The sequence below is a fragment of the Gopherus flavomarginatus genome, chromosome 2, assembly GCF_025201925.1.
Source record: "Gopherus flavomarginatus isolate rGopFla2 chromosome 2, rGopFla2.mat.asm, whole genome shotgun sequence".
Lineage (NCBI taxonomy): Eukaryota > Metazoa > Chordata > Testudines > Testudinidae > Gopherus > Gopherus flavomarginatus.
In genome coordinates this window covers 227,361,570-227,385,778 of record NC_066618.1, presented here as the reverse complement: position 1 = coordinate 227,385,778, position 24,209 = coordinate 227,361,570, and the positions used below count along the sequence as shown (strand labels likewise).

General features: G+C 42.3%; 1 pseudogene; it reads right to left on the bottom strand.

Moving 5' to 3' along the window:
- Window positions 1-2,274: 2,274 nt before the first annotated feature.
- Window positions 2,275-4,180, bottom strand: LOC127044714 (SCAN domain-containing protein 3-like; annotated as a pseudogene).
- Window positions 4,181-24,209: the final 20,029 nt, after the last annotated feature.

Genomic DNA, 24,209 nt, shown 5'->3' with positions numbered 1-24,209 from the left:
ACTGTCAGTCAATAAGTGCTACTAAGATTTTTGCAAATGCTGATCAAGAAGGGTACATTTATGAGACTGGCTACAAAAGATATCTACAGAGTAAACACAGAGCAATGAGCTGTCCATGATTGATCACTTTTTAATAACACAGACATGAAGTATAATTCCAGTTTTCTGAATTCCCTTTATCTGAAAATCCTAGCTGTGTGATTCCACCATAGCCTTATGTTACTTAATTACTCACTAGTAACTTCCCAATTAGCCTCATAGTGCCTGCTAGGACTAATCAACAACCTTTTATTTCCATAGTGGTTCTGACCAAGTACTCAACCATAATTCCATTTCAATGGCAACAGCAGTTTATGTCCATACAATTTTGATGATTTAATAAACTCATTTTTTTACCCTTTTTTAAAGTACAAACTAGTAAGCAAACATCAGTATTATTCCCTTATTTCCCTCTATTTCTATACCAGTGAATCTGCAATTTAAAATAGCAATTCCATTTATACGAGTGCCCCTTTATCCAAAAGTTTCAGATGTCCCCCAGGCTGTTCAGATAAATGGGAGCCAACTGTTTTAATACTCCCCACACTTTCCCACTCCAATAGACCTTCTATCCTATATCAATCACAATGTTCTGCATATATTTAAAAAAAACCATCGTTGTTTAAATGTTCAATTTATGGCGCAAAGGTGTGAAAGACACTTTGAATAGCTCAATGCATGTAATATTTTTTTAAATGAGCAATTTTCCTCCTTGGAATTATAAAGCTAGTGTAAATGGACTCCAGAGATCAGGAGCCTAAAGACAAAAATGGTTTTATGGGTTTGACTAAAGGTGTGATGACAGGACTAGATACAAGGGACAGATGAGTTCTAATCACAGCTCTGACAGTGACTCTCTCTGTTATTTTTACTATGTCACTGTTCCCCCCTCTATAATATAAGGATGTCAGTACTTGCTTATAATGCAGGCAAAATAAATAGCTGTAACATATGAAATAAGAAGAAAACAGGAGTATTGAACATCACCTGTTAAATTATAAAGACCCTCAGATGGATAACATGCAACTCCAAAATTATGGCCTTAAATATATGCAAAATATTATGGATGATTAAAGGGGAAAAATCAGTGTAAATTAATACATAGTATTTAATACATCCAGGCTAAGATCTGGGAAACATTTACATGTGTAAGTAACTTCATTAGTATGAGTAGTCCCACTCTCCTCCGTGGTTCTACTCCACGTGCATAAGTATTTCAAGGACTGAGCCCTTAAAGCTGGGCTGAAAATTAAGTTCCATGTAAAAGCACTGTACAAGCATTAACTAAGTAATCCTCACACCTCTCCACCCACTATTAAGTACTGTTAAATAATTAATTATTATTCATCATATTTTACAAGAAACGGAGAAGAGTGTTTAAGTGATTTGCCCAAAAACAGAATATCAGAGGTAGGATTAACATTCACGTATTCCTGGTTCCCAGTCCTGTGCTGGCACCATGCCTCTCTCAATACACTGATCTGGCTGGAGAGAGATTAGTACTTATTTGCATTACAGTAGCATCTAGCATTCCCAGCATAGATTGGTGCCCCATTGTGTTTAGGCATTTCACAACTATAGAGTGAGAGACAGTCCCTATCCCAAAGAGCCAGATAAAGGGTGGGAGGGGAAACACAGGCACAGAAAGGGGAAGTAATTTACCTAAAGTCACACAGCTGGTAATAGCAGATCCAGGAATGGAACATATATGTCCTGTGTCCCACTCCAGTCCACTGTCCACTAGATCAGTGCTTCTCAAACTATCTGATGTGGCAGACCAGCAATTTTTTCCCCCAGTGTGCTAGGGACTGGTACCATATTTGTGCCATATTATTATCGTTTTTCATAGGCACGTAGCACATCAGAACAGAAAAACTAACATTCTTCACTGCATTCATTGGAATGGGAGTGTGGTGTACATGCGGAGATGTTCCCATTTAAATACATTGAAGACTAACTGAAAGGCAGTGCATCTGTGCGGATAGTATAAAATTATTCATTTACCATCCAAGAAAATATTATTTGAACATTCATAGTAATATTAATTTATATCAGAAAGAAAATAATGAATAAAATAAAAGTTGGCAGACATTTTTTAATTTTCTGTTTATTTTGTAAACAAATACAATATTACAGAACAAATAAAAAATTAAAAAATCAAACCAGAAAAGTCTTCTAACAAAGATATTATAAAAAAAATTATTAACATTAGGCATGTTAAAACCTTAACTTTTACTAATGTGAAAGGTGAGCCTGCTTTTTCTTTGTCAGCTTATCCAGTCGTGGTTCAATTGAGGAAAGTGCCACACACAATGGAGAATGACTATCCTTATTGTTTCTGTACTTTGTCTTAATGACACTCATGGTTGAGAAGCCAGTCTCGCAGAGGTATGTTGAAGAAAATGGGAGAAGAGTTTTCAGAGCAATTTCAATAAGCTCAGGATATTCTGCTTTCACTTTTAGCCAAAAGGAGGCAAGCAATGTTGTAGTTTCGAAACTCATCTTCAATCTTCCATCAGAAGCCAGCTCCAATAATTTATCCTCCATAGTGAGAATTAAGTCATCTTTCAATAGAATAAATAGATTTTGGATCCATCCAGTCCCTTACCATGGATGATCTTCTCCTAGAAAGTAAAACTCAAACCCTTCTGCCAATTTTGCCAAGTGTTCACTGATGACATTTCATAGAGATGTAACATCAAGGCCTTCGCCTGCATCGGCAATGATTGTCGCTAAGTTGTGAAACATGTCATAACAATCTCTTGACACTCAACTCTTCCATGTTTTTAGCTTTCATTTCTGTCCATCGATCTTGTCTGCCATTGTAAGACATGAAGTCATCCTTCCCTGCATGGAGGTGTTGAGATCATTAAAGTCCTGCAAAGATATCAGCCAAATAAGCCAGCTTGGCTATCCAATCCACATCTTGGAACAATTGTGACCAATTTGTTTTTTTGTCCTGAAGAAACTTGGCAAGCTCATTTCGGAGCTCAAATACTCTTGACAGGACTTTTCCCCTCGATAACCAATGTACATCGGCATGCAATAGGAGCTGTTTATGATCAGCTCCCATATCATCACATGCAACAAATAGTCTAGAATTTAAAGCATTCGCCTTTACATGGTTCACAATTTTTCTGACTTTGCCGAGCACACTGTTTAGTTCTGTTGACATTTTTTTTGTTGCAAAACTTTCTCAGTGAAGGAAGCAGTGCGTCAACTTGTATTCAGGTGCAAGCGCCTTAATCTGGGAAACCACTCCAGTGTGCCGTCCTTTCATTGCAGCAGCGCCATCAGAACATACACCTACACAAAACTTGAAATCCAATCCACATTTGTTAACGATGTAGTCGCTTACAGTCTTGAACACTTCAGAATTGGTTGCTTTTGTTGGTAGTGAAGCAGAAAACAAAAACTCTTATTTCAAATCACCCTCATGTTCAAAGCGCACATACACCATCAGTATTGCCTATTAGCAATGTCTGTACATTCACCAAGCTGCAAAGAAAAGTATTTTGCTAATTTAATCTGTCCTATGAGCTGATCTTCCATATCGTGAGCCAGATCGTGAATTCATTGAGCTATAGTGTCATTTGAAAGTGGCACCTGAGCCACTTCCTTTGCCACCTGCTGGCCCAGCATTTCCATGCAGACATCTTTAATACAGCCTATCACTAGTGTCTCACCAATTGTATATGGCTTTTTAGCCTTAGCAACGCAAAGCGCTACTTTATAAGAAGCTCACAAAGCACAAGTATTTGTGTGACACTTCAAACATCTGTTTCTGATGGCCTTTTAAATCAACAAGCTTTCTTTCAAAGAACTCTTTCTGCTTTGAACTAATTTCATTATGTTTTGTATTTAAATGCCTCTTGAGCTTTGACGGCTTCATTACATCATTAGCCAACATATCGCCACAAATAACGCACTGCGGTTTTGGCACTCCACCATCACTCGTGGCTACAAAACCGAACTGAATGTATGAGGAGTCGTATTTCCGAGTAAAGCTAGTACAAATTCTTTTTGTTGACAATACTTCGGTTTCATTTACATTGCCGTCATCTGATTCAGAATTACTTGTGTGTTCAGCAACCGAATGTCTCTGCTTGATAAATATGTCGATTGGGCCTCGCTTCACCATCTGTAAATTAGGCATAAAAATAATATAAATTCCATTACCCTGGTATATTCTTAATTTATGAGATTAGGATGAAAGCCAAATAAATGCAGTGGGAATGCTTTTATTGAGAAATATGTGCGAGATAACATTGATCAACAGGGTAAGTAATGTTAGGATAAGAAGATAATATAAATTTTAAAATTAAATTGCAAACAGGATAATAATTGGAAAGTTAAGATGGTCTGAACATATGGAAAGAATGAATAATGAACATCAAAAATAATATTTTTCTGTCTGAAAGATATGGAATGAGAAAGAGAGAAATTTCGAGACCTTCCTGGCAGAAACACGTAGGTTTGATTCTAGAAGAGGGGAAGGCTATAAATAAGAACAAAGAGAGCATGTATGAAATGATATATGGATATGGACGAAGCGAGGATGTTATGCTCATACAAAGCACATGGGATCTTTTCAGGGGAACAGTCTCACACACACACACAGAGTCCTGTCAGTTGATGTTTATAGTTACCAGTCTGTTGTAGCTCGAGTCAATCTAATGGCCAGTTAGAGTGAGGGGCTGGGCTCTTGTCGGTCGCAATCTGATGCACCAAGGCTTTGCAGGACTGAATCCCAGAATTCCACGGCAAAACACCCCAGCTTTATAGTTCACTGTGAAAGAGTCTCCCTTTTGTTCTCAGAAGTATATCATCTTAACTTTTACTCTCTCTTTTTATTCCCCCACAGGTGCAAATGTTTCTATACTCCCCCATCATCTCTGTTCCTGAGGTTATTGTGGATTAGAAGGTGAAAAGAATGCACTCGCAATGACATGTTTTCCGAGCTCATGCAGTCCTCCCGCACTGATAGGGCACAGCTGAATGAATGGAAGCATTCAGTGGCGGAGGTCAGCAAAGCATTAAGTAAGCGCGATCAGAAGAGGCAGGAGGTGATGCTGAGGCTAATGGGGGAGCAAACAGACATCATGAGGCATCTGGTGGAGCTGCAGGAAAGCCAACAAGGGCACAGATACACATACCCCCGCACCCACTGTATAACTGCCTGCCCTCTTCCCCAAGTCCAATATCCTCCTCACCCAGATGCCCAAGAATGCAGGGGAAGGAGGCTCAAGGGCAGCCCAAGCAACAGAAGGCTGTCATTCAAACAGATTTCATTTGTAGTGTGGCTACAATAAGCAATGTGGCTTTGTCCTTCCCTCCTCCCCCATCCTACCCCATCCCACTCGGGCTATCTTGTCAGTTATCTCACTTTTTTTTTAATTAATAAAGAAAGAACACATGGTTTCAAAACAATAGTTACTTTATTTCCAGCTACGATTGAAGGAGGGAGGGTGGTTGGCTTACAGGAAATTAAAATCAACAAAGGAGGCGGGTTTGCATCAAGGAGAAACATATACAACTGTCACACCATAGCCTGGGCAGTCATGAAACTGGTTTTCAAAATGTCTCTGCTGCACAGTGCGCCTAGCTGTGCTCTTCTAATTGCCCTGGTGTCTGGCTGCTAAAAATTGGCTGCCAGGTGATTTGCCTCAACCTCCCACCCTGCCATAAACATCTCCCCCTTACTCTCCCAGCTATTATGGAGCACACAGCAAGCAGCAATAACAATGGGAATGTTGGTTACGCTGAGGTCTAACCTAGTCAGCAAACAGCGCCAGCGAGCATTTAAACATCCAAAGGCACATTCTTCCACTGTTCTGCACTTGCTCAGCATATAGTTGAACTGCTCCTTACTACTGTCCTGGCTGCCTGTGTACAGCTTCATGAGCCATGAGAGCAAGGAGTAGGCTGGGTCCCCAACAGGGCCGGCTCCAGGCCACAGCGCGCCAAGCGCGTGCTTGGGGCGGCACACCACGGGGGGTGCTCTGCCAGTTGCCGGGAGGGCGGCAGGCGGCTCCGGTGGACCTCCCACAGGCATTTCTGCGGAGGGTCTGCTGGTCCCGCAGCTTCGGTAGACCTGCCACAGGCATTTCTGCGGACGGTCCACTGGTCCTGCGGCTCCGGTGGACCTCCCACAGAGATACCTGCGGCAGCTCCACCAAAGCGCGGGACCATCGGACCTTCCGCAGAAAGGCCTGCAGGAGGTCCACCAGAGCCGCAGGACCGGCAAGCGGCAAAGCGCCCCCTGCGGCGTGCCACTGTGCTTGGGGTGCCGAAATTGCTAGAGCCGGCCCTGGTCCCCAAGGATAACTATTGGCATTTCAACATCCCCAATGGTAATTTTCTGGTCTGGGAAGTAAGTCCCTTCTTGCAGCTGCTTGAACAACTCAGAGTTCCTAAAGAGGCGAGCACCATGCACCTTTCCCAGCCATCCCACATTGATGTCGGTGAAAGGTCCTTTGTGATCCACCAGTGCTTGCAGCACCATTGAGAAGTACCTCTGTGGTTTATGTACTGGTTGGCAAGGTGGTCCGGTGCCAAGATAGGGATATGTGTTCCATTTATTACCCCACCACAGTTAGGGAACCCCACTGCAGCAAAGCCATCTAGTCTGACCTGCACATTTCCCAGAGTCACTACCCTTGATAACAGAATGTCAGTGATTGCATTGGCTACTTGGATCACAGCAGTCCCCACAGTACATTTGCCCACTCCAAATTCCCAACTGACCTGTAGCAGGCATGCATTGCAAGCTTCCACAGGGCTATCGCCACTCGCTTCTCAACTGTCAGGGCAGCTCTCATCTTGGTATTCCTGCACTTCAGGGCAGGGGAAAGCAACTCACAAAGTTCAAGGAAAGTGGCCTTACACCTGCAAAAGTTTTGCAGCCACTGTGAATCATCCCATACCTGCAACACTATGCGGTCCCACCAGTCTGTGCTTGTTTGCCAGGCCCAGAATCAGCATTCCACTGTATCAACCAGCCCCACTGCTGCCATGATATCCCAATACCACAGTCCATGCTTTCAGGAATGTCTGTGTCCATGTCCTCCTCACAATCATCCTCGTACTGGTGTCTTTTAGACAGGTTCTGCACATACTGCAGGATAATGCGCAAGATGTCTGCAATACCCACAATAGCAGCGGGGAGCTGAATGGGCTCCATGCTTGCCGTGCTATGGCATCTGCAGGGGTAATCCAGGAAAAAAGGCGTGAAATGATTGTCTGCCTTTGCTTTCACAGAGGGAGGGACAGGAGACTGACGACATGTACCCAAAAACTACCCATGACAATGTTTTTTGCCCCATCAGGCATTGGGAGCTTTACCTAGAATTCCAATGGGCAGCGGAAACTCTGGGAACTGTGGGAATAGCTACCCACGGTGCATCACTCCGTGAGTCAATGCTAGCCATGGTATTGAGGATGCATGCCACCAACTTAATGCTTTTAGTGGGGACGTATACAATCAATTGTATAAAATCAATTTCCAAAACTCAACGTCTATAAAATTTACCAGTTTTATATTAGAGACATACCCTGAGTTCTGGACACATGCTTCTGACTTAAAGGTGAAGCCTCTATCACAAAGACAGCCACATACTTTGATTGATTGCAGCCAGGATCAAGTGCTCCTTAGGCTTACCAGCTGAACTAAAAAATCCTCAAACCACAGCAGCTGTGTGTCCTTACCATGTGTTTCTTTGGTGTGAAGTCATCATGAGCAAATCTGTGGTGACCCAAAAACCAGAGAGGGCAGCAAACATGCACAGAGGATAGAATAGGGCTCCAAAGGGCCCTAGAAAGACGGGACTAGGAGGAGCTGCAGGCTGTGAGACTAGAGTAATTCCTAATGACATTAGTCCTGGATGTGGGATGAAATAAATGGTCAACAGAGAGAAAAACTGGGCACAGCAGTTGCCCCTTTTGCACTGAAGCCTGTTTTTTTGCACTTAGTGTACACAAACAATTGGACAGTGGCATCACCTAGTATGCCATAGTCTAAGTATTTGTGCTCACCTTGCTGACACCCAGTAACAGTTCATTAGAACTCTTTTATCTACTCCTCTTTGAAACAGGACTAGATCAAAGCACATTTGCAGACTATTAATGTACATCAGTGAGATGCACATAAACAGTTAGACTGTTGGAGGTTAGTTCAGGCTAGATTCACTCCTCTGTTTGCTGCAAACTAAATGTTCCTTGAGCCAGACCTATTTTTTTTTCCTGTGCCCAAGCACTAAAGTCAGTGTCTCTTGTACCATGAGACCTGGCTCTTGCAGTAAGGAGCTGATGCACATGACAGAGCTGTGCTGTCTGTGGCATAGTGCAGCAGTGTCAATAAATAAGCTGCCCAGCCCCTGAACTGGGACAGTGGGTGGGAAAAGGCATTTGTAGAAAGGCTGAACAGGGAGGAGGAACAGGGAGGCAGCTGACATCTCACACTCAATTTTGTATGTCCTAAGAACAGTGGAACTGGCGCAGTCCCCATTCAGATAGAGCTCTCACACCCTCTGGAGCAGAGTTCAGTTCCCATGCAGCTGAAAAGACGAGCCTTGGGATGGTGGTGGCCTCCTCTTGCTCCCTCCCAGGCAGTGCTCCTGTCTCTCAGACCAATGCATGCCTCATGCAACTACCAGTCCACATCTCCCCATCTGCCTACACAGTCCTGATTTCCCTCCCTCAATGCTTGGAGCATGTTGTCACTCAACAGATGATTCTTCTATCTCTCCTGGGCTTTGTGGAAGACTGTTTTGCCAGGGCTTAGAAACAAATCAGGGTCATCACAGGCCTTCCCTTACCCCACTGAGTACTGGGAACTCTAGAATGCATAACAATGTTTGTGGACCTCCTTTCACCCCCACCTGCACCATCTCCTCCCTCAACACACCTGGAGAGGACAGCTTGTGAGTCCTCCTCATACTTGGAAAACTACCTCTTGAAGGGCTCAACTAGGCCCTGAGTTCAAATAGTTTATATTAAAAGTGTTACTTTGATGATTAAACATCTGTCAGTCAGCACAGACACCCCTCTTTTCTGTATATATTTGCTCAGAGCCTATAAATAGTCACCTGTTTATTTTTTTCTCTCCTTCTTGAACTCTATAAAAACAAAGATAAGTTCAAGAGACTAGAATCACCACAGAACCAGCCCTCAAACAGGCCCTGGAATAAACGGGGTTTGTCATTGCTGGTCTGGCTTTCCTACCCCCACCTCCAACCTCTGCACTGTATATCTACCCCTCCTCACTGCCCAATCTCCAAGGTACTTGCAGATGGCAGACTGCAGCTCCCCAGCCCACTTCATTAACAGTTCTGTAAGGTGTGCGACTTCATCCTGCGTGAAAAATAGTTTAGTTACAAGAAGAAGGAGTACTTGTGGCACCTTAGAGACTAACAAATTTATTTGAACATAAGCTTTCGTGGGCTAAAACCCACTTCATCAGACGCATGCAGTGGAAAATACAGTAGGAAGATATATATATATATGTATACAGAGAACATTCAAAAATGGGTGTTGCCATACCGACTATAATGAAAGTAATCAATCAGTTAAGGTGGGCTATTATCATCAGGAGAAAAAAAACTTTTGTAGCGATAATCAGGATGGCCCATTTCCAACAGTTGACAAGAAGGTGTGAGTAACAGTAGGGGAACAATTAGCCTTGAGAAATAGTGTTTACTTTGTGTAATGATCCATCCACTCCCAGTCTTTATTCAAGCCAAATTTAATGGTGTCCAGTTTGCAAATTAATTCCAATGCTGCAGTTTCTCATTGGAGTCTGTTTTTCTGTTGGAGTATTGTGACTTTGAGATCTGTAATTGAGTAACAAGGAAGGCTGAAGTGTCTTCCAACTGGTTTTTGAATGTTATAATTCTTGACGTCTGATTTGTGTCCATTTATTCTTTTGCGTAGACTGTCTGGTTTGGCCAATGTACATGGCAGTGGGCCATTGCTGGCACATGATGGCATATATCATATTAGTAGATGTGCAAGTGAGTGAGCCTCTGATAGTGTGCCTGATGTCATACTCTTCTATTTATCACCTACCATAGATATCCTTGTATCCATCCATCCAATCTGGTGTTTCTGCTGTCTTTTCTGTTCACTGGTGAAACAAAGGTAGTTTTTAAGGAGTCAGAAAGAGATGCAGGTCATCACAGAACCACACCCTCAGAGAAGCGTCACAGAAAAGCCTTCCTGCCCCTCCACCAGAGAGGCATAGTTTCCCCTTTGCACTGAAAATGGCGTCTTCTTCCTTCCCCCTGCTCACATGTATCTTGAGGGGACTGGATTGCAGAGTCCCCTGACACTTAGCCAGCAGCCCCTTGACAGGATGTATTTTTACTCTATTTAAAATAGTTCATTTACTATGAAAAATCATTGGAGTACAAGTCCATTTACATGCCATTGTATGCACTTGAGCTTTACATACATCCGCACCTTGTTCCTCACCATTGTATCTGTGCTCTTCAGTGATTCCTCATAACGTAAACACAATGGAACATTTAATGAAACTGAAAGATGCTACTGAAGGTGAGCTACATTTAAAGGCTGAACTTTCTTCCCATTCCATCCCCTAACTAAGTCCAAGGAGGCATCTTGACCCAGAAACCCTCTGGCATGTCCCATCTCTCACCCATAGTCAGAAAAGAGGAAGAATCAGCAAGGGCCCCACAAGGGCTGAACGGCATTCCCTCGTGAAAGAAAAGGCCAGGAGGTGAGTGCAGAGGGATTTTAGCGGTGGGTTTGACTCAGGCGGAGTGTATTTGGTCAAGACATCCTGAAAGGTTAGAGAATAAAATGGGAGCACAGCTCAGACTTCAGCTGGCACTCAGCTTAGTCCTAGACACCAGACTGTCCCGGGGTTAATCAAAGCAGTGGTTCTCAAGGTTTTCCCCTAAATGAGAGAGAGGGAGATACCAACTTTCCTTCAATTATCTTGTCTCCAATCCCATCATAATTCAGTTCTATAAAGCTCAGGGAATGGTTTTGTGGCTATTCAGGTGCCCCTGAGTAAACATGTCAGCTACTCAAGGGCTGTAAAGTAAGTCCTAGCAGATTGTGCTGGCTATATCCACTTGAGATTCACCGCCATTAATCCTCTCCTAAAGCAGCAACTAAGTTAAGATTGATAAAGCCTCCCTTATAACCTTTAGTCAACTGATTGTAGCACTTAGTCAGGATGTTAGAAATCTAGATTCAATTCCCCTATCTACTTGTTGGGGGCACTTAGTATTTGACCTTGGGTCTCTACCTCTCAGGAGAGTGCCCTACTTTGTGGGTTATGTGATATTCTAGAGCAGCTATGTCTCAATCTCTTATATATAACATTAAATATGTAGACACTGTTTCCCTCCTCCCAGATGAGTATCTTAACACTGAACTATTGTCATTCTCGCACTATTGCTAGCCCTTTCTGGAATGTCCACTGGATTGGGACCCTGAAAGCAAGAGAGATTGGGTAACACCTAGTTGGTGACTCCTGCTGGGGTTTAGGCACCAAGTTGCTGGCAGCATCAGGCTGTATGCGTAGCTGCTGAAATTAAGGCACCTCTGGCTCTTACAGGACTGTAGGTGCCACCAGGGTTAGATGGCAGCAGAACAGGGATTTTGTGAATACCAGTGATGTCTAAGTGTTAGATAGGTGCCTAATGTGGCATTTAGTGGCCTAACGCCTTTTGCGAATCTGGCCCTTTGTCTAAAATACTTTATGTCCATTTAAAGTTACCGGAAATAAACACACCAAAGGCAACCCTCTATATATGGCATAACCTATCAGCTGGAGGGAACCTCTGTGGAAGACCCTGTGTCATCATTCATTTCCCAAGACATTCCACTGCCCCTAATGAACTTCTGGAGACTGAATATATCCAGGAGAAGCTGCAGCATGCATGTGCCAGCAGGTCTGGCTATTGCATTCTTTCTCTAGTTTCCCCAGCCTTTCCAGTATGAAACATACCCTTCACCTGTGCCCCTATAGGACACCAACAAGTGAGGCAGATACCAGCTTGGCCCATGCCAAGGAATTGAACCAGTGATCTCCAATGCTAAGCACACATTTTCACAGTGTGTGCTAAGAACCCAGCCCTTAACCTGACAGCTGTTACTGACTCACATCCTCTGTGAACTGAGTGGGTCAAAGTCTGATAAATTACTGAAATGATAAATCTATATTTTGGTGATTCGCACCATAATGTATGGGCTATTACCATTTTTAAGTACGAAATCTGTCTCGAAAGAGGTATTTTTGTTGTGCGAGTCATATGTATCCCATTCATATAGATCAACAGTAGCTTATGCACTCCCAAGATCTTAGTTTTGATCCTTACTGTTTGAGCTACAGGAATAATTATCAACCCCTTTACAGATCACTCACTGGAACAGGACTTTCCCAGTGAATTACACAACTATTTATTAGTCAGCCATGACTGGTAACTTCTTTGGTTGCAGTGGAGGGCCTTGACATCTTTCATGCCTCGTCAAGGCCTTCACTTTCCACAAAGCATTGCAGAACCACCTTCTTGGCCGTTGGATCTTAGTGATCTCTTTCGTTCAGACCACCGGAGCTGACGTCACATGCAGGGTAGGCATATCTCTAATTCACTGAGAGTTTGAGTCCCATCAGTTACACTCACCTGGTTTGGCCAGCCTGTCGAAGCCGTTACCCGGAGTGTGGCTGCTGCGCATGCTGCAGCTACTTGGAGCCACAGGTGCGAGCTGAGTGACAGGTGGGGACCAAAGTGGATGGACTATCCCTGAAGGGGTATGACAAGTCCCCCCTATCAGAGGTACTACACTTTTTGGACTAACTATCAGCCTCAGAAAGACAGAAGTTCTCCATCAACCTGCACCTGGATCAAATGCTTCTGTCCTGGGTATCTCCATTGACAGCACTCAGCTGAAAGTAGTGGAGAACGTTAAATACCTGGGTAGTGTCATAGCCAGTGATGGATCACTGGATAATGAGATCAACGCACAAATATTCAAGGCAAGTCAGACACTTGGCTGTCTGCGTGTAAAAGTTTTAAAGCACCACAACATCCAGATGTCAACAAAACTGCTTGTGTACAGAGCTGTTCTTTCATCTCTTTTGTATGAATGAGAAACATGGACACTATATAGGCGTCACATCAAGCAGCTTGAAGCATTCCACATGCGCTGCCTCCGCAACATCATGAAGATCCACTGGCAAGACAAAGTGCCCAATCTTGAGGCCCTCGAGAGAGCCCAGATGACAAGCATCAAAATGATGATCATGAAGTCACAGTTACGTTGGACCGGTCATGTCAGCCGCATGGATATCAACAGAATCCCCTGCCAGCTTCGGTATGGTGAGCTCTCCCAGGGCATCCAGCATATAGGTCATCCACAGAAACATTATAAGGACACCATCAAAACCAATCTGCAGTACAGCAGTATCAAATCTAGGGACCTTGAGGACGCCACCAGTGACAGAACACAGTGGTGTGCAATGGTCAGAAATACCTGCATCGCCTTTGAGGAAGACCACTGCCGGCATCTACAAGAGGCACGTGAATGACGTCACAGAGCATCAGCAGCGCACAATCCACTGACCACAAACTTCCCATGGACCATCTGCAGTAAAATGTGCACCTCTAGAATTGGCTTGTACAGTCATCAGAGGGCACACCATGAGACCAACAATAGATGATCTGCACAGCTTTGTCATCATCGGATTCGATGAACTACCAAGGATACTAGTCAGCAGCAGAATATTAGTTATCAGGAAACTTGGATGAGAACCCTGGCTCTGGGAGTAGAATTCTGTAATGGTTAGAGATAGGGTAATCCAAATGGTTTAGGTTCTTTGTAATTGAACTTCTGGCTTCTTTTTCCCTTCTGAGGAAGCTTCTTCCTAGGTTTCACGAGAACTTGATAAGAAAATTCTTGCTCCTTCTCTTGTTTTCCTTTTTTATTGCCCATAGAAATGCGTGGCAGCATACACGTTAGAACAGAATTGTCATCTACTTCCGCGGCTCATCTTGCCACACAAACTAGCAGTTGTGGCTCAAAATTGTAAAATGCTCTGTAGACAAACACCATAGAACTGAAGAAGTGTGCATCTGAAGAAGTGCGGTTTTTACTCACGACAGCTTATGCCAAAATAAAACTGTTAGTCTTCAAGGTGCCACCGGACTCCTTGCTGTTTTTGTGGCTGCAGGCTAATACAGCTACCCCCTGATACTGTAGAACTGACATTTAAATATGTAGCACATGAGGAGCCACAATGTGGCTAAGTGACAGGTCCCAGAGGGTTTCAATTTCTTGCAAAAGGAGTACAAAGAAAAAGGAGCCAAGCCAGTGGGGAAAAAATCACCTCAAGGGGGACTTTTTAAACCCTTCTTAGTCTCTCTATACTGAACAGTTTCAGTCTGGAGCTGAACTTTGCAGCAGCTGGTCTCTATTTCTCTATTAAGCCAGCCAAATAATTGGATCATCCCATCCTTCAATAATGGGAAAGTTTGCATTGAGATCCTCACTTTGGCGCTTAGACCTATGTATCAGTAGGCTCTAGTCATGTGCAATTATACTGACATTTCTCAGGTTTATAAAGATTCAGCACCATTCAGTTTGTTGTTGTCTGAGCAGCGCATGTCAATATAGGAAAGCAGGTGCTATTTAACTGAGCATATGTGGCGACACTAATAACATCAAGTTATTGCACAGCGCATAAAGCAGCTATATTAAAGAAGCCAAAATCTTATCAGAGTCATCCTGCACATCTTTTAATCTATGGCGGAGTTCAAAAGTTTTCCATTAATAGTACAACCATGAATACCATTAAACACATTGGAATTATCAGCTTAAAAACATACCTAATGGAACTGCCAAAGTACCTTTCAAAGACACAGTGTATACACTATGGCTACTCAGGAGAGACATAGATAAATGAAGCATATTATTATATGCTTAAAGGTGAGTTTATGGCTGACACCAGCTAAAGATGGGTCATTTCTGAGGGTATACTGCAGACAGTTTAGATTCAAGCATTCCGCTTTGCCTGAGGCTCTCACTCTAATCTGCAAGGCCCCATCAAGATTCAGTGTAGCTGATTCCCCACCTGCCCCAAGTTCCTATGCTATGACACCTGAGAGTGTGGTAAAGTTCCACAGCTAGGGGCTGAGAAAGGAATGGGACAAGGAGAAAAGATAGGTACTGGTGGAGAAACGTCTATAAAGGGAGATTCATAGCTCCCCATCTATGTTGTGAAAAAGCTGAAGATAACTTACCTTATAAAGAATTGGGATATCATCCGTCAAGATGAATGAGCTTGTGCACCATGCTAATGAAGCACTGTAGTATTTCAAACTTTGTCTCGCTCAATCTGCCTGCCAGCTAACCTCACCACTGTGCTCCACTTTGTGGAGAAGGAGTTTTTCAGAGTACTGCCACTACCAGCAGCCATTTAAATTTCTACAGCTTCTGCTGTTGCTGCCACCAAGGACTGCTCTTGATGACTTGGAAAGTATTGGAAATTATTATGAAAATTATACACATTTAAAAGCTATCCATCCATAAAAACCTAATTTCCCTAGCCCATTGGTTTTATTTTTATTTGTCATGTTTATGGGGTTCTCCAAGCTACCGTATACCTTTCCCCCAAAAGCTAAACCACAAAAGGCCACTTTAAAGTAACTGAAAAGTACAAAAGACAAGAAATTGAGAGTGAAAGTTGAATGCCTAATATGCTTTCCTTTCATAAATGCACACTGTTGTTTTAGTTTTCAGCAGTATCATTATCTAATTTTTTTAATTGTGCAACCTGGCACTGCATTCATTTGACTTGCTGCTCCATTCCTATGCATTGCAGAGAGGCAAGCAGCCGTGCTGGGGTTAAGGACAGAGCTGCAGCTTGGCCGTTTATGGCTTGCCTTTAAGATTTCGAGAAGGGTTTATACATTAACTTAACCCAGTACTTTATGTGATGCAATTGAAGAGGGATTGTTTTTTTTCATATGGCTAAACCAATTTAAAATGGCTTGTGGCAAAGCTCAGGACCATAACTCAGGAGACCTTGGTTCTAATCCTGTTTCAGGCTTCCCATCTGCTGCAATATACCATCAGTGCAAACACAAAGATGCTATGAATGTAAATGCATTCATGTTTCTAAATTGCTGTAGAAAACCTAGGCATAAGCAGCAATGGACCTGAAAAACACTCTGATTATTACTTTAGAAAACTAAAAGTTAGTTCACATGCAAAATGTATAGGAAATAAAGCTGATAATCACAATTCCCTAAAATATGTTTTGATCGTGACCAGAGTTGGTGTGTTTCTGTCTGTAATAGTCTCAGTTTTTGTCTCAGAATGATGCATTTAAAATGTTTGAGCAAGGATACGGATCACAACACTGTTACTGTGACTACTTCACTGAAAAAGTTAATAACCTTATTAGGTGGAGATAGTTTTCTTGCTTGAATCTCACTGCAGCATTAGACCACCATTCCCTTCTGCAGCTTCAATTGTCCTCATTAGGTGTCTCAAGGAGAGCTGTTACATTGCTCCATTCATTTACCTTTCTTAACTAATGGAAGGTTACAGTACAGTTCATGATAATGGTTTTAATTCTACTGCAAATGATGTGAGGTCATTTTATATTCAAAAATCTAAGCCTGAGTTTTGTTTAACAGTTCTGGTATATATTCTTATATCTTTGGCCAAGTAATTACAGTACATGCTTAGGAAAAATACGAAGGGAGTCCAACTTGGCATCCAACATTCAATAGTAACTGCATTACTGCTGTATATCATATTCTTGTGGCTTTCTCACCCAATACGGAGAGTTAAATCTTCAAGCCCAAGTGTCATTTAGCTTCTGGTACCATACAGGGTGTTGCAGAGTTGTACTGCCAGCTGGAGAGCTGAGGAATTGAAACACAATGCCTGCCTCAGCAGCCCAATGCAAAGCAGACTATGCAGGCTGCCCCTCTTTTAGCATGTAGCAGCCTTCTCCCTCTGTTGCAGCTGACCCAGTCTGTAGTCCAGTAACAAGAAAGCCATGGCCTTGCCTCCTTCCTGTCCTCTTTGAGATAGTGTCCCTGTGAGGTGCACCGAAGGAGCAATCCCCGTGTTCCTCTGAACTGCAACAGCAACAGAACCTCCAAGGGAGGTTCTTTGTATGCTTCCCTTCTCCATGCAAAGACCTGTCACAATCCCTCCAAAATAGATGCATAGAAGTGAGGGACCCTGGAGCCAATAATGATTATCATGGTAACAGTCACTATTTTATGTAAAAAACAATGAGCTTTCAAATATGTATGTCTATAAGCTTACAACACAAACACATTGAAACTTCTTTTGTAACATCTATATTATACAAATGTCTCAGTTCTAACTAGGACTTAGATTTCTGAATGTGATTTTGTGTTAATGCACAGGACAAGCACTCTAAGTGACTTGAATATCTGATAGAAATAATTATGCCAAAATAAACATAATACATAAAAATAAACTTATTGCCCATGATCCATGCCGACTGACTACAAACAAAAGTTTCCCTTTGATTTTATTGGGCCTTGGATTAAGCCTGTTATGGGGATCTGTAGTCCCTGAGAGTCATTGCAAACTTATTAACAGAAGCCTTAAAACAAAATTCAATGTTTATCTGGATTTAAGAGAAGCAACTCCTTTCTTATTGAAAGTTAACCGTATCAGTGTGGGAGATTGGTGAATTCTGCAAAATCCAGCTATGTAGTTTTTCCAACAAAAATATAATTGGTAGGTTACATTGACTTCTGTACTGGATGTGTATTTTCAACATCACTTCAGGATGGAGGCAAAAGAGCAGAAGTACAGAAGTCCTGGACATTTCTATTAACTTGAAGCCTTCAAAATTTCCTGCTTGCTTCAGATGTAATAAAGCACGAAGATTCAATTCTGTGATTTGGTTTTGATTATATACTGTTTCTTAGAGATATGAGCTAGCTTGGATGACTGATAGTGTTTGGTGCCTTTGTAATATTGATGTGACATCGTACAGATTCACATCAATCTATTGGTTTTCTTGCAAAAGTTTAGATAAAACATGAATGATTTTGCCAGACTTGGCCACAAACTTTTGTTACTTATTATCTGCTGATATTCAGTTTAAAAACAAACAAAAGTAACTTTAAAAATAAGTTAAAGAAGTGAAACTATCATAATGGCTCCATCACTTTTTACTCTTGGGGTCTTATCCTGTAGCTTCAAAGTATTTCTGAATAAAAGCTACAGGATCTTACTCTGAAGACATTTTGCTGCTTATTTCATTTATGTGGCATATACAGTAGATGCCCTTATTAAAATTCAGCATTGACCAATCATTCCCACACTGTTACTACAGAGATGTCCTAGTATAAATAAATAGAAACCTGTGATAATCTCAGATGCTAGAACATATAAACTTGATGAATACTTTTTAATGGTGACCACTCTTGCTGAATTACATGATTTAAGCGTGCTTCATTGTTCTATTATGTAATGTATCTATGGAAAGGCATCTATGCAATCTATGTAATGCATCTATGCAATGCATCCATGGCTTAGGAAGGAACAATCAGTTTCACACATACAGAATGGGAAGAGACTGTCTAGGAAGGAATACAGAAGAAAGGGATCTAGAGGTTATAGTGGACCACAAGCTAAATATGAGACAACAGTGTGATGCTGTCGCAAAAAAAAGCAAACATGATTCTGGAATGCATTAACAGGTGTGTTGTGAGCAAGACATGAGAAGTCATTCTTCCGCTCTTGTCAAGGTTCCTTCCCCACTCTGAACTTTAGGGTACAGATGTGGGAACATGCATGGACACTTCTAAGCTTAATTACTAGCTTAGATCTGGTATCGCTGGCACCACCCCCAAGGACCCCCTTTTTCCCTGGGTAGTCTTGAGGGACTTCACCAATTCCCTGGTGAACACAGATCCAAACCCCTTGGATCTTAAAACAAGGAGAAATTAACCATCTCCCCTCTTTTCCCCCCACCAATCCCTGGTGAGTCCAGATCCAATCCCTTTGGATCTAAAAATCAAGGGAAAATCAATCAAGTATTAAGAAAAAAGGCTTTTAATTAAAGAAAAGAAAGGTAAAAGAAAACCCTCTGGGAGAGATTAGCATACCAGCTACTCTCACAGACAACAGATTCAAAACACAGAGGATGTTCCCCTGGGCACAAATTTAGTTACACACACAAAAAAAAAATACTCATATACCCAATTTGATTCTACCTCAATTTGCATAAGACAGGCTACAAAGAAATAAACATAAACCTATTTATTCCTTTCTAAAACTTACTATTCTGATCAGAGGCTGGTTCCTTGATCTTTTTCACTCCAGCTGAAACTGAAAACTCTCAAACAAAGGAAAAAACTTCCCTCCTTTCTTTTGAAACATCTTGTTTCCCCCATTGGTTCCTCTGGTCAGATGTTAGCTAGGCTAGGTGAACTTTTTAACCCTTTACAGGTAAAAGAGGCATTAACCCTTAACCATCTGTTTATGACAGCTCTATTCTGCACTGGTTAGCCTCAACTGGAGTATTGTGTCCAGTTCTGGGCACTGCATTTCAAGAAAGATGTGGAGAAATTGGAGAGGGTTCAGAGAAGAGCAACAAGAATGATTAAAAGTCTAGAGAACATGACCTATGAAGGAGGGCTGAAAGAATTGAATTTGTTTAGTTTGGAAAAGAGAAGACTGAGAGGAGACACGATAGTAGTTTTCAGGGTGTCATAAGGAGGAGGGAGAAAACTTGTTCATCTTAGCCTCTAAGGATAGAACAAGAAGCAATGGGCTTAAACTGCAGCAAGGGAGGTTTAGGTTGGACATTAGGAAAAAGTTCCTAACTGTCAGGGTGGTTAAACACTGGAATAAATTGCCTAGGAAGGTTGTGGAATCTCCATCTCTGGAGATATTTAATAGTAGGTTACATAAATGCCTTTCAGGGATGGTCTAGACAGTATTTGGTCCTGACATGAGGGCAGGGGACTGGACTCAATGACCTCTCGAGGTCCCTTCCAGTCCTAGAGTCTATGAATCTATGAAATGCAACTCAACCATTCCAAAATCAACATGAAACACAATGAGCTCTTTCGTTAGTCACATGGAGCTTGGGGTCAGGCACAAAAAGGTTCTTGTCAAGCAAACCAGCTTAATGCTAAGGAACATTAGAGTGTGGAAGACTGAGCTCAAAGTAGTTGAGATAATTAATTTAAGTTTAAAGTCTGAGTGCTGCACATTACACTACTGTCTACTCCATCACACTTAAGAGAAAGGTGTCTTCCCCCTTGGCAGAGAAGTGACTTTGGACCAGTTCTACAGCTGTTACTGTAGTTTCAGTAGCTTTCACTCACCCCTTTCTTTGGCGCCTTCTAAAAGTTAAATAGGAGCCACCTAGCCCCACTTCCTTTGCAAGGGAACACTCCATGGCTATGAAAGTAGAAGCAGGATTTGATCCTGAAAAAACACATAGGTCATGTCTATACTTACCTCCAGAGCGATCGAGCCAGCAGGGTTCAATTTATTGTGTATAGCGAAGACGTGATAAATCAACCTCTGAGTGCTCTCCTGTCGACTCCGGTACTCCACTGGAGCAAGAAGCGTAGGTGGAGTCGACAGGGGAGCATCAGCAGTTGACCTACCGCAGTGAAGACACCATGGTAGATCTAAGTATGTCGACTTCAGCTACATTATTCATGTAGCTGAAGTTGCGTAACTTCATTCGACTCCCTCCCTCCCACCCAGTGTAGACCAGGCCTGTCATGGTATAATTCCCCACTCTGAACCTTAGGGTCCAAAAGATGGGGTACCAGCATAAATGCCTCTAAGCTCAACTACCAGCTTAGTACTTGTAGCATTGCCACCAACCAGGAATTCCAGTGCCTGGTACACTCTGGTCCCCCCAAAACCTTCCCCAGGGACCTCCAAGACCCAGACCCTCTGGATCTTAGCACAAGAAAAGTAAACCCTTTCCCTCACCGTTGCCTCTCCCAGGCTTCCCCTCCCTGGGTTACCCTGGAAGATCACTGTGATTCAAATTCCTTGAATCTTAAAACAGAGAGGAAAATTCACCTTCCCCCCTCCTTCTCTCTCCCCTTCCCAGACTCTCCCTGAGGGAGAAAGTAAACCTAACACAGAGAGAAAACAACCTTTCTCTCCCCCTTCCCTCCTTTCTCCCTACCAATTCCCTGGTGGATCCAGACCCAGTCCCCTGTGGTCTCACCAGAATAAAAAAACCATCAGGCTCTTAAACAAGAAAAGCTTTTAATTAAAGAAAGAAAAACAGTAAAAATTATCTTTGTAAATTTAAGATAGAATATGTACAGGGTCTTTCAGCTATAGACACTGGGAATACCCTCCCAGCCTAAGTATTCAAGTACAAATCAAAATCCTTTCAGCAAAATAGAAATTTGAACTCCTTCCAGCCAAATACACATTTGCAAATAAAGAAAACAAACATAAGCCTAACTCGCTGTATCTACCTAGTAATCACTATTCTGGACATATAAGAGACTGTATTAGAGAGATTGGAGAGAAACCTGGTTGCACATCTGGTCACTCTCAGAACTCAGAGAGAACAACAACCAAACACTGACAGCACACACAAAAACTTCCCTCCCTCAAGATTTGAAAGTATCCTGTCCCCTGATTGGTCCTCTGGTCAGGTGACATCCAGACTCACTGAACTTGTTAACCCTTTACAGTCAAAAGAGACATGGAGTACTCCTGTTTTATTAACCCTTAACTATCTGTTTATGACAAGGCCATAGGGTTTACTCCTGCAGTCCTGAACCATGTTCCACTCCCATTCCCACTGACCTATGCAGAGGTATGGACTGCAGGAATGGGTTTTTGTACAAGACATGACTTTCCAAAAACAAAACTTAATACCGAGTGAGGATTCATTATTGAAATATAATTACACTAATATCCTAAAAATGGCCCTGGACCTGCAACTGATACCATTTGGACACACCATTATGTTCACATGGAGTCCCATGAACAGCAGTGGGCCTCCTCACAGATATAGCAGTCTTACTGTGATGCCTATGGAGCTGTTTTGTAATAATCTGTTAATACTGTATGTTGGCCTGATTCTGGTCTACTGCTTTTTGTTCAATTATTTTCATTTAAGTGACTCTTGCTAGAGGTCTGTCTGAGATGGGTTAGGCAAGGAAGTGGGGATGTCTCAAGATGGTCACCATCAGTGTCCACTTAAAAGTCCTCAAGGGACAATACCAGATTATTAACTCTGGAGTCTGGCTTAGTCTCTTCTCAGTCTATGGAAATGGTTTGACCAGATGAGGGTTAAAGCCTGCCACCTCTGAGAAACAAATAACCCTTCCAGAATTCAAAAGAACAGTCTTGGGGATACAAGCAGGAAAATATATTGAAAAAAGAAATTCAGCCACAGGAACCCATGAGGTTGTCTAGAGAAACTAAGCCTTCCTAGGTCACCAGTATGGCCTGCTAGGACTTTAGGTAAGAATACCTGTGTAGACCATTCTTTTGTTTTACAGTCTTTTTTTTTTCTTTTCGTAATGATTTGTCTAAAGCAGAAATTCTCAACCAGGAGGGGCTGCAAGTAGGTTTCAGGGGGTCCACCAAGCAGGGCCACTGTTAGTCTCGCTGGGGCCCTGTGAGGTGCACCCCTTGGTTTTAAGAAAGCTGTTAGTCAATATACCTGGTCACAACTTCCTGCCACAAGAAAACATCTGTGCTTGAAACCCAACTGGACCTGAAAGGCGATTAAGTAATTGAGATATACAGAAGACTCCATGATTTTATCATGAGAAAGAGGCCAAAGATGTGAGCTGAGTATACTCAGGGAAACCAAAACCAGGACAAACATGCTGTAAGTGGGCTCCCTCCTTCATGTCATCTGCAAGATCAGGCCTATATTTGTCATAGATTTGACATTTATAGCCCTGATCCTGTAGTCTTACACACCCATAACTAACATTGAAACCTGCAAAGCCTGTAGGCTCATGCTTTATATTTGATAGTTGATATTCTAATATGCATTCGCTGTATTGTCAACTTGCAATGTTCAAAAATCATGAATCAACCCCTCTCCCACAAAAAAAATCTCATGACATTAATAGAAAAGAAAATAACATTGTTTTTCATTTTCCTTTTGGATTTTTTTTCAATTTGTGTGTGGTCATCTCTGGGTCAAAATTCAACCTTTATTACACACAAAAATGCAGGGAATTCAACATACCCTTCTATCTCAATGGGTGTAGGGAGCTGCCATTTTATCTCTTGCTTCCCCTCTCCCTAGCTGGACAGGATGGCCAGTCATCATGCTCTCATTCTGCCTGAATGCTCCCTCACAGTTGCCTGTCCTACACCTATCCTCTCCATTTATTTGACCTCACATCACTCCCTTTACCCTTTCTCCTTCTCCTGGAGAGAATAAAACCCTGGTACTCTAAGAGGTGGAGGGACACAGTACAAAGCCACAAGGGCCGAGCCATGTGGGATCACTATGTCATGATGTTCCTAAGACCCTTAATGTCTTCAGTTTGGCCCAGACCCCCAAGTATCCCAATATTTGTAATAAAATTTTGAGCGCTGGCACCACAGTACTGGTTTTGCATGTGGGTTTAATTAAAACTCTGACAAACCTGTTTATCACTTTTGATCCACACATGTAATAATTGGGAGGAGTATTAGTCCTTGCCAGTAAAGTGGCAGTGGTTTGTGACAGAATCTTTCACATGGCATCAAGGTCATAGGACACAGGCACTCAGGCTCAAACAGCTTGCAAAGTTTTGGGTGGTAGGGGGAAGGAAACTATAGATCTGAAACAGCTTGAGAGCTGCTTTTGCTCAGGAAATAGCTGAGGAACTGATTTTATTCAGGTCTTCTCTGTTGCTTCACTTCATCCTCAAAGTTCCACATGGAATTTAATTACATGGCTTTAGAAACTCCTTCAGAGCTCAGCTTTAAACCAAGTTATTTTATCAATCTTCCTGAATATTATTTATTTCTATTTTATTATCCTAACTATGAATTTAGGTTAGCTGACAGCTTTGACTGTATGCACACACATCCTATGTTGTATGCCAAAAATGAGCCAGAAACTGTTACATTAGCTGGGAAATGTGATGATCTTCTGAAAACACTTGTCAGTGCTGAATTGTAAAACATGTTGT